At 35.8% G+C, this 10,580-nt stretch overlaps 2 long non-coding RNA genes across 2 annotated transcripts; one reads left to right on the top strand and one right to left on the bottom strand.

Annotated features, from left to right (window-relative positions):
• Positions 1-1,803: 1,803 nt before the first annotated feature.
• On the bottom strand, positions 1,804-9,321 carry LOC146440147 (uncharacterized). The gene is made up of 4 exons (XR_014851360.1): positions 9,244-9,321; positions 6,320-6,385; positions 3,385-3,478; positions 1,804-2,037 (listed from the first exon to the last, which is right to left on the bottom strand). It is a non-coding gene; the product is annotated as an uncharacterized LOC146440147 (long non-coding RNA).
• LOC146440148 (uncharacterized) lies at positions 7,958-10,491 on the top strand. Its single transcript, XR_014851361.1, has 3 exons — positions 7,958-8,083; positions 9,500-9,584; positions 10,209-10,491. It is a non-coding gene; the product is annotated as an uncharacterized LOC146440148 (long non-coding RNA).
• The last annotated feature ends 89 nt before the right edge of the window (positions 10,492-10,580 follow it).

Genomic DNA, 10,580 nt, shown 5'->3' on the forward strand with positions numbered 1-10,580 from the left:
AGTGACTATCCAGGAAGAAAATAAGGAGAAGAGATGGTAAATTTAAGGCAAATATTTTAAAATCTGCTTTGCCCTCAAGCTCTGCCATGTGCAGCACAGAGGCACTATCCAGGCTTGTGTTTACTAGGTCTTGACCATTTGATTTTCGACTTCCTCTTGCATTTTCCTCTTCTCTTTCTGTGTTTCTTTTACCGTTTAAAGAGAGCATGAGTCTATATAGGAATGATTGTGAGTTTAATTTCAGTAGCTGAGGGAAGATGGAAGAGGTGGGGCATGTGACCAAGATGGTCCAACAGGTGTTTGAGATGCATTCTTAGTGCACTTAAGACACACAGCTCCGTAGTTGATATCCAAGCTCCTTTTTATATCACAGAAATCACAGTACTCCCATGTCAGCTCTGCTTTGCAAAAGAGCCATGGGATGGATTCATATTCTAGACTTGTAACTATATTGGAGTTGATTTATTTTCTCTAGTACAACTACTGAAGAAGAGATCCAATGCTACTTGAAGAGCATTTCAAGTGCCTAAGTTCTCTGGCACTTTCTTGTTACATGAAGATTATCACTGCTGCTTAGTTTATGCCTGATACATTTTTCTTCCTCATGCAAGATACTTTCATGTGTAAATTGAAGAATCCTTAATTCACCTTCATTATAGGTGTGGCACATATTCATTACATAGCACTGTTATAATACTAGTAAAATATTTATTCTTAACTGGACAAATCTTTTAAACCATCTGTCTCACATACATGGATAAAATTAGGTTTACTACTACAATGGTACTATAATTTTTTATTGAAAGAACAATTGCTGTATGAAAATGTATTTTTATATTTTGATCTGCTTGCAAAAACCTTGACTCAGAAGTTCATAGACAAACACTTCTCTTACTGAAGAGCAAAAAACTAATATATTTCATGTCCAAAATACCTTCTCCTAACTACTGTCTTTCTTATGTATATAATGTGGAATAAACTCCATTTATTCCAACTGCATAGGAAGCTATGTCAATATGCCGCAGGAAATGCAAACACATCTTGTCAGAGAACAAACAGAAAGAACAGAAGAAAAAAATCTTGAAACTACCAGTTAGGTCATACCAGTTTTGGGCAGGAAGGACAATGTCACTGGATATTTGAAGGCCATCTTCTATGGTTGGATAGTTCTGTACTCCAAGAAATAGTTTAAGACTAAGAAAGTGTTGAACCTGACACTTGTCCAATGATAATTGGACATGTCTATGTCCCATGCTCTGACTTAAAGGCAAATTTGGCTGTGTAATGAAAAATCCGCTCAGACTAGAGATTGATATTGTCAATTAAGTAATCTAACCACTAAGCCAGAAAGAGAGAACTGAAGTCCCAATGGAGAAACAGAAAACATGGAGTCATCCTGTCGTGGAAAAATGCTTTTTCAAAAGGAAAAGTATCTATTTGAGTCTACTGAAACTCGTGTGTGTATGATAGGTGGTCCGGTCTCTTTGCACATGGTACTTATGTAAAATACAGGCATTACTATCTGAGTTGTTCAGTGGAAGAAAACCCATTTGTTGGTGTTTTATGGACGATTTCTGTTACATGTTCAGCATGGGTTTTGTGGGGTTTGTTCCAATGCGTTCTTTTGGTGAAATATGGAAATAAGATTTTGTGGCAATTGTATAGGAGGTTGGAATTTGTTTTCTGTAACTGGGTAAGGCAAAATAGAGGGGCACGTAAAAAATACATTATCTGGAAAAAGGATTAGGTCTCCTGGTTTAGGTAATATGAGATCTCTAAGGTAAGAAGACAGAAAACTATGACTGAATATTTGCAGTGGGCTTTATTGATATCTTAATTTTCTTTTCTTTTTTAAAGAATTAGCCTCAATCGAAAAATCACTGCCACATGGATCAGTGATGTATCTGGCTGTGGGAGGACGGCAGGACCCGGCAGTTCACTGAATCGAGGTCCCTGGGGGGCATATCTCCACCAAGTTCGGGCCGGGCGGCTCCCGGGGCGCGCTCACCGTGGCGTGCATCTCCGATCACATAGATTCTGCAGGAAACGCAGTGGGATGGAAGAACGAACGGGACCCATCTCTGTTCTGCCAGGGAAGTTTATTTGGGGTCGTTAGGTGAGGGTTTCAGGGGAGGAGAGAGGGAGAGGAGAGAGGGAGAGGGGGTAGGTCAGAGGGGCTGGCAGGCTCGAAGGCGGGACCCCGAAGTCCTGCCAGCATCAGCTTATAAGGGAAGAGAAGGCGGTGGGACTGGCTCTCCCGGAGCCAGTCTCGGGAGGTCTGAAGGGAAGATGGGCAAGGGAAACACACCAATAGATTCCAGGCACAGCAGGATGCATATTTCAAAAACAGCCAATAGCATACAGGGCAGGGGAACAAAGGGAAGCCACATGGAGATCTGGAAATCAGGTTGCTACAGATCAGTCTAAGTTTAGTATGTAAGAGTTACAATTTAACCCTGAGCGTGTTACTTCTCACTGTGACTAAGTTTATGAATCTCTGTTTCTTGGCACAACTAGTTATATTTATGTGTTACTTCTCATATAATCCAAATTTTATGGAATCCAAACATGTTATGAAAGTAAAATTTTTGAATTTTCTTTACTTCAATATTTATTAATGACAGAATTGCTGACTCAAAATTGAGATATTTTGTTTATATAAAATCTATTTTGCTTTATGTCATACTTTCTACATAAAGCTTTTCTTTATGCAAATCTGCAGCTGCTGATGTTGAGCATAATCCTGTTTTTACTAAGGTTGATAAAATTTTGTATTAAATACATATATATCATGCTAATATTAAAAATTCTGTGAAAATTAAATCATTATCCTCATTGTACCGGGATAATTCTGAATGAACAACTGTGTTACAGTGTTTACATGTCACTGGAGAAGGATTGGGTGTGTTAGCAGGATTGTGTAAGATGCACTTCTTGAATGGATGATGCATGCAAGGGATGCTGCAGTGTCTTGGTGCTCTCAGCACAGCCCCTGCTGCAATCTCTGCAGTGAGTTACAGCTCCTCTGATGGTGGGGATCCTCTCCTTTTGCAGAGGAAGAAATGAGGGCAGTTAGCCTTTATTTTCATCTCAGTCATAGGTGCCCCAGGCAGCTCAGACACCAGAACAGGTAGGCAGGTGAACAATTTCTGCTGGGTAAATGCCCAGATTCTATTATTCTCTAACCTGGAACAAGGCAAAGTGAAGGTTTACTTTGTTATTCCTTGAATTGAAGTTCAGTTCCTTGTCAGATAAAATTCGGACAACAGACATAATCTAGCTCTTTATCAAGGCAATTTATTACTTTGAAGCCTTTCAGTGAGTGCAATAATTCAGAAATTTCAGCAGAGAATAAGTATGTTTGTATCATTAAGAACTCCTAACCTGCTGTTTCCAAGATTTTGAAGAAAATAGCCAAGAGCAGCAAAGTGATGGACAGAGATAAATATTCCACAGGTCCAAAAGCTGTCTTCAGAAACTGGAACCAAATAAGCAAACAAATAAATAAAAAGAGAGAAATACAGAACACTCTTCAGTAAGAGGAGAAGGGCAAGATATCCAATGAAGAAAAAATGCTTTGAAGCCCTACCTGCGTAGGGAATGCTTCTGCTGGCCTCAGTAAAATAATATCTACTAACAGAAAAACAGGTAATCATAACAGATGGACTTCACTCTTAATAAAAGGATCAGGACACTGAGGTATGTTGAATTAGCATAATAAAGATAATTTTGTAGTATGAGAAGTTTCCTAAAAATTAAATTTGAAGAGAGCCTAGATAGTGGATGGCTTGATAAATCAAGCTTCCTGTATACTGAAATTTTAAAAAAGAAAGAAAAAGGAAAATAGAGCTTCTGGGGTAAATATGTTGCAAATGAAAAGAAAAAAGCCCTGACACACTACCTGTTCTTGTAACAAGATGAGGACTGAAAATTTCAATGCTTTTTTGTTTAGTTTATCAATTAAAAATGAAGACTGGATGCATATCACAACACATATATTAGAAGATAAATAAAAAACCTGAAAATTAAGTCAATAAAAAGTAGGGAGTTTTAACACCAAATTAAATATTTGCCTGTAAAATAATGAAAGTGAGGCATACAACAGCCTTTCATCTGATGAGAGTGAGACAAAAAAAATTCTAAAAAATCTTCACAAAGAAGATTTCTCCAAAATATGCCTGAAGACATACATCTTTAGATGAAATAAGTTCATATAAATCCCTTAAAACTTAATGTATTCAGATTCACGTAGCTACTATTTTGAATGGAATAGCAGAAGAGTCACAGCTCAACAAGATGGCAAGCTGCATTTTCATTCTCTGAAAAATGATGTGCAATTTTTATAACAAATAATTCATAAATACATAATTTAGCAGGTTTTTAAAAAATTATCATAAGTATGTTACTTGAACTGTGTGTTATCTAAAGTTAATTTTAATACACCAAATGTAGTAAGTGGTACATACGTGAAAGCATCTCTAAAAATAATTTTATTAAAGAAAAATCTCAATTTTAAAATTAAGAAACTAACTGAAGCTTCAAGTAGGAGAAACTCTTCTTAGACTACAAATAATCCATAACAGATTGACCATTCAAAAAAAAAAATTGCAAATGAACAACACTAATTATCTTTCTGATATGAGAAACTCTAAGATAAGGATTAGAGAGGGGTACAGATCAAAATAGATTGGTTGCTATAAAATTACAGATAAATTATTCCATCAGGAAAAATAAATAGACATCCAGATTACAAGTCATTCAAAGAAATTTGAAAACATATTTTCTCCAAGTGCATTTCTTGCTGAGCCCAAAAGCTTACAGTGTGCTTCTGGAGCAAAACCACAAAAGCTTAAAGCTGCAGATCTAGATGCTTTATGTATCTGCAATGTAAAACGATATCTGCACCCAAGAAATATAAACACCTTTGAATAGACTTAATATTGTATTGGATGTGAGACATCCACAGCTAACTGTCACAAATGTTGTGTTCTTTAACCTGAAAGATACCATGCTTCATTCTGAAGGATCAATATAACTGTGTGGAGTTGTGATGGTGTTTTTTTTTCCTGCTGGGGTTGAAAATGGAAATAAACTTATGCTTGGGATCACTCATGCTTTATTGAGGAAAGTAACTTCCAAATAACAATCAATAAATTGATTGTGACTGTCTGTATCTCTAGTAGGACATGAAGGAGTCTGTTTCTAAGCTGGTAAAAGATAAACAGCTATTGTCATTTTGATGAAGTTGGCAATGTCTTGTGTGTTCCTGGAAAGCTTGTCATACCTACTGAGTTTTTAACTTGGTACTGCTACAGAAATATCAATAGACATTCCAACAGAGTCTGGACGAGTACAAGTGAATGCAAGACATTACAGAAGGACTGTTTTGTAAATGCTAGATGCAATGGGAAAGGGAGATACCTTCCTTTAGCACTTGAATAATTAAAGTCAAAGAAAGCCTTTGACTATGCAGAGACAGAATCTCTGAAAACAGTTCTGTGAAATTTCAGATAGTTTGAAAACTATGGAAAATGCTTACTGGGATCTTGAGTCCACAGTAAAATCCCAGTGGAATCCACCTTTATTCAGACTTCTATAAAAACATGTCCTTTCCCCATCATTTATCATTTTTGTTAGAATAAATGGCAATGGAATTGAAAGATAAAAGGGTTATAATGGGTTAGCACTATTAGATACAATATAAAGACTCAATATTGTTTATTTCATGGAAGAGGGCATGATGGTTACATAGTCAAGGTTCCATCTGAATCTTCATTTAAAGCTTGCTTTTCATTCTTTCTTTCAAATTCCCTCCTAAATCCTCAAGCCTGCTGACACTAAAATGCTTCTGGGTACAAAACTTTGCAGGAGTTGATATTCTGAAATGTTTACAAATATTCCTTTTTTTTTTGACTTTAGGCTTCAAAGTATGGAATCTACTACTTATGGATCTCTGTAAGGAAAGTAATAAAGCCTAAAAGGAATGTAATTGAACACATTTTAGGCCACTATATTTATGCACCATACACATGACTCAGAAGGCATAATGTCAGCTAAACTACCTGTACTGGCTATAGAAGACAACTTGAGGACCTATGCTGGCTTCCTAAAATTTGAAAATGTGAATAATAAAAGATTGTCCAATGAGTTCTTACACTATAGGTGTGATTGTTTTGTTTCAGAAAGTAGAATAATTAGCTGAAATGAAAGGCAGAGCAGATGTAATTTGAAGATAGTTTACCTAGAAGTGATCTAGAAGAAATACATCAGCGAATACAGATTATTGAAATAAAAAAGTTTCAGAAACTCAAAAACTTACAAACGTGTGTTGACATGGAAGAAGGGTAATGAGAAATGAAATGGTACATTAGGACCTCTTAATGATCTGTAAATAAGGAGAAAGCAAGGATTAGTATGAAAGAGTAATGCAGCTAGGGGTGAGAGGGGAAGACCTGGAAGACTTAAAAGACTTACAAAAGCCAAAGACATAAAAAGCAATGAAAGGGAAAAATGCACAATACAATGGTAAAATAAAAAGGGAGGACTAACTAGGCAGATGGTATTAAGGCAGAAAAGAACTGTGTGTTTCAATGGACTGCAAACTTACTGTAAATTAGCAGTATTATTTATGCTCTGCACAAATAAATCAGGAATAATTCCTTTATAGAGGAAAATGCTGCAGTGCATTACAAAAGTGCATAATGGCATTATTGCAGCTGTGATAATCTAAATTACATTCACGGGGCTAATAAAACATCTTACCTTTCCCTACAACCTCTGCTTCATTAAGCGGAATAATGCTTGTAAGACACAGAAGGTAATTATGATGCTTTGTTTGGCATGGGAGACATCTGGCATAATGCCTCTAGTATTGGGCAGTGGACTTAAAAAAAAGGATTAATAGGAGACACTTTAGAGGATAGGAATGTAGATTATTAGGGATGTGAAATAAAGACATCAAGGGAAAGAAGAAACTGAGGCAGCAGTGATATTTGGTTTGAAATGCTGAATGAAATGTAAAGTAAATTACAGGGTGATTAAGTATACTTCATGACTACTAATGGTAGAACAAGAAAAAATAAGCTTATTTTGAAAAAAAGTATTTAATTACTATTTTGTTTAGTATTAGCATGAATTTATCAAGTATCTAGATGACTACCTAGGGAGGTTTTAGGGTCTCAATGCTAAGAGACAAGAATGAGAAGAAAGACAGTGGATCTTCAAATCAAGTGGAGAAGTCACACATCACAGAAAATGACAGCATTTTCCTTGGAGCATGACTATTTATTAGCATGCCTGTTTATCCTGTGGGTGTCTCATGTGTTTCTGCCATCACAGTATAAATCCAGGAAGTTACTGTGATTCCCACCCAGCTGGCTTGGCATCTGAATCAACCATTCACAGCTTCTGGTATCTGCAGTTTTGGTGGGTTGACTATGACTGTAAGATGCCCAACCAGCTGCTTGCTCACTCCCCCTCCTCAAACAGGACAGGAGGAGAAAATGAGATGGAAAAAATGTTTTCTTTGTCAACCTGATGGCAGAGAGATTCCTTAACATTTACTGTCATGGGCAAAGTATACATGACTTGGGCAAAACTAATTTAATTTATTGCCTGTTCAATTATATATCAATGATGAAAAAAAGACAAAACCATGAACAGACAAAAATCTCAAAACCCACTCCTCATTGCCTTCTTCCCAGGCTCATTTCTGGCTTCTCCCTCCACCACACAGTACTGGAGGATTTGGACTGGGGGTTGTGGTGAGTTCATAATAGCTCCTATCCACCCCTTCTTCCTCTTCTTGCTTTTCCCCTGCTCCAGCATGTGTTCTCCACTGCTGGCACTGCCAGCACTTTGACATCAAAGCCCAAAATAGTAGACAAGATAGTCCTGGACTGTAATAACTGCCAGTTTTGTAACATCTTAAGAGCAGTGTAGGTACAGGTCATCAGTAATATGTGTCAACTTGCAATAACAAAGGCAAGATTACATTGCCAGTCCCTCCTGGAGAGAAACAGAAGTTGATTGATTTCAGAAGTGACATAGGAACTCTAAATTACAATGGTACGGGTGCATCTCTGTAAGCTTTGTTTCTGTGTCTCTAAAAAGTTAACTAATATACCACTATAGTCTTCTTTTATGTTAGTCTATTAATTATGTCTGTTTTCATATCTGTTCTGGTTTTCAATTTCGGCAAATTTATGTCCTCCTGCAGAATAGCTTGTCTCAATCAGATAATCAGAAAAACATTTTAAATTATTGATCTATTTTAGACAATCATAGGTAATGAAAACAGGTTATTTTCTTTGGAACAGGTAAGGAAATTTAAGAAGATATTTCAGATGTCTTGGGAAACAAATTTTGGATATTTCACCAGAACAATTCAGTTCCTGATTGTGATATTCAGTGCCAGGTATTCATAATAAGCACATTATTTTCTGAAAACATAGGTATTGTAGATGATTTAGTAATTTTGATGGAATTATTATTGTTTCTATTTTTTCTGCTGTCCGCATATATTCATGTCCAAATGAAGAAGTATATTACCCTTAGATATGTGCCCATAAATCATGAATAACTCAATTTTAGCTGACTTTCCATAAAATTATATTTTCCCTGTAATATGCATGTTTGTATACTGAGTAACATATTCATATATGCGTTCATACATATTATGTATATATGAAGTATATAATTCTTGAAAGAAAAGAGAAATTAAAAATGAAGCTTAAAACAGCCTTCATTTTGGCTCATCTGTTATTTTTGTAAATAGGCATAGTCTTTAAAACAGAAAATTCCTTGATCAATTCTTTACATATAGATTAGGATTAAGTGTTGATTTTACCTTGCCTTTCTCTATTTTTTTTTTTTGAAAGAGCTGTTATTCAAATAATACTTGAATATCCTTTATCTATTTTGTTTAGGGTACTCAGTAAACTTAGATGGAAATGTTATGATGTGAAAATTTCAGCTATTTTAAACCCTATTCTCATAAAACACTTTCTGTATATAGGCACTATAGAGAAAAGTAGCACTTTTGATCACAGCACCCAGCTGTTAATTCTTACATCCTATTACACTGCAGATAATTTAAGGTGAAGCGCTCAACTCTCTGTTGCAATGAGTCACTTAGCAGGTTAAGCAAACAAAACTATTGTAAACAGCCTCAGACTTCAGAACAAAAGCTTTTCTTTCTTTTTCTCTCTATCAGTGTATCAATTTCTCATTCCAAATGCTTACCTGAAAAAACACTTCATTAGTCAATTATGTTCCTACAGAGCCCTGCCTTATTGTATTGTTATTGCTTGATTTCATAAGTCCTTCACTGAAGAGGCATGAGCCAGGGAAGTTGCTAGGGAAGGAGTGAGAACAGCCTCTATATTTAGTATCACGATCTCTCAACACTGTTCTAAACAACAGCAGTTTTTCGTGGCCACCATAATGAGCATTTTTAAATCCATATTTGTCCTAAACTCTCTGTGTTCTCTCTTCTCAGATATGTCTGTTGAGCACGGTAGAATCAGGAACACTGCAGTGACGGTGAGCACATCTTACACAACTGGTCCAGCTTCTCAACACAGGTTTGGAAAATGCAGTATTTGTCATTGATATGGCAGAGATAAAGAGCTTGAAGCAGTCTCTGTTATAGGCTAGCTGCTTACGTTAATGCATACTTTGTGATTTGCACCCTTCAAGCTGCATTTCACCTATATGAACAACTTTACCTCTGAAAATTATTTTAAAAGATGAATTATGAGGCTAAAAGCCAGCTATGGGTAGTCCTCCTGTAGCCTGATATTCTTCCTATGTGTAGTTGTAGAGAGCAAACAGTCAGTTACATGTCAGATTGAAGTGTGTAAAATGTTTGCAAAATTCAACATTTTTAACTAAACCTCAGAACATTCTGAGATTTGTCACTGTCTGTTTGTCTATAATACAACTACACATTTGCAATCTAAATTTTTAATGTTGCACGTGGATGCAGAATTACGACTCTATTAGACAAAATTCAAACACTTCTCTCAAGGTCAGGGGAAATTGAATGAAATTAATACTGCTGAAAGTATACTTAGTATTTTTATAAACCCTTGGACTTTTTTGTAAAGGAACAACTATTTCAAAGTACTTTGTGATGCTTTCTTGTATAACAGTGTGTTTGATGTATAGAGTGTATTAACAAGTTACATTTTTTCTTTTTTCTCCAGCTTCTTTCTTTTTAAATCTGCTTAAGAGTTCAGACAGCCAGAATATGTAATAAAGAGTATGTAATAATATTTTAATAGAATTTTCCTCACCTCTTAACACAAAAATGTTATGCTTTAACACTCCTAACTCCTGTTGATATATTCAGGAAATTTTGAACTTGTGACCTGATGAACCAACTTTGTGAGCACATATGTGCATGTGTCTGTGTAACAGACAGAATGGACGTGGAGGGAAAACAACAAAAACAGCATCTCATAAAGAAATAATGTTTCTTTACTGGAAAATAATATCTAAAAACATTAGTTGATTGCCTGGTTTGGCTTGTCTTTCTTCCTCTTTAAACTTAATATCTACTCTAATATTTCTTAAGC

Source organism: Lichenostomus cassidix, chromosome 3, assembly GCF_008360975.1.
Source record: "Lichenostomus cassidix isolate B80296 chromosome 3, HeHo_3.0, whole genome shotgun sequence".
In the NCBI taxonomy this organism is placed as follows: Eukaryota; Metazoa; Chordata; class Aves; order Passeriformes; family Meliphagidae; genus Lichenostomus; species Lichenostomus cassidix.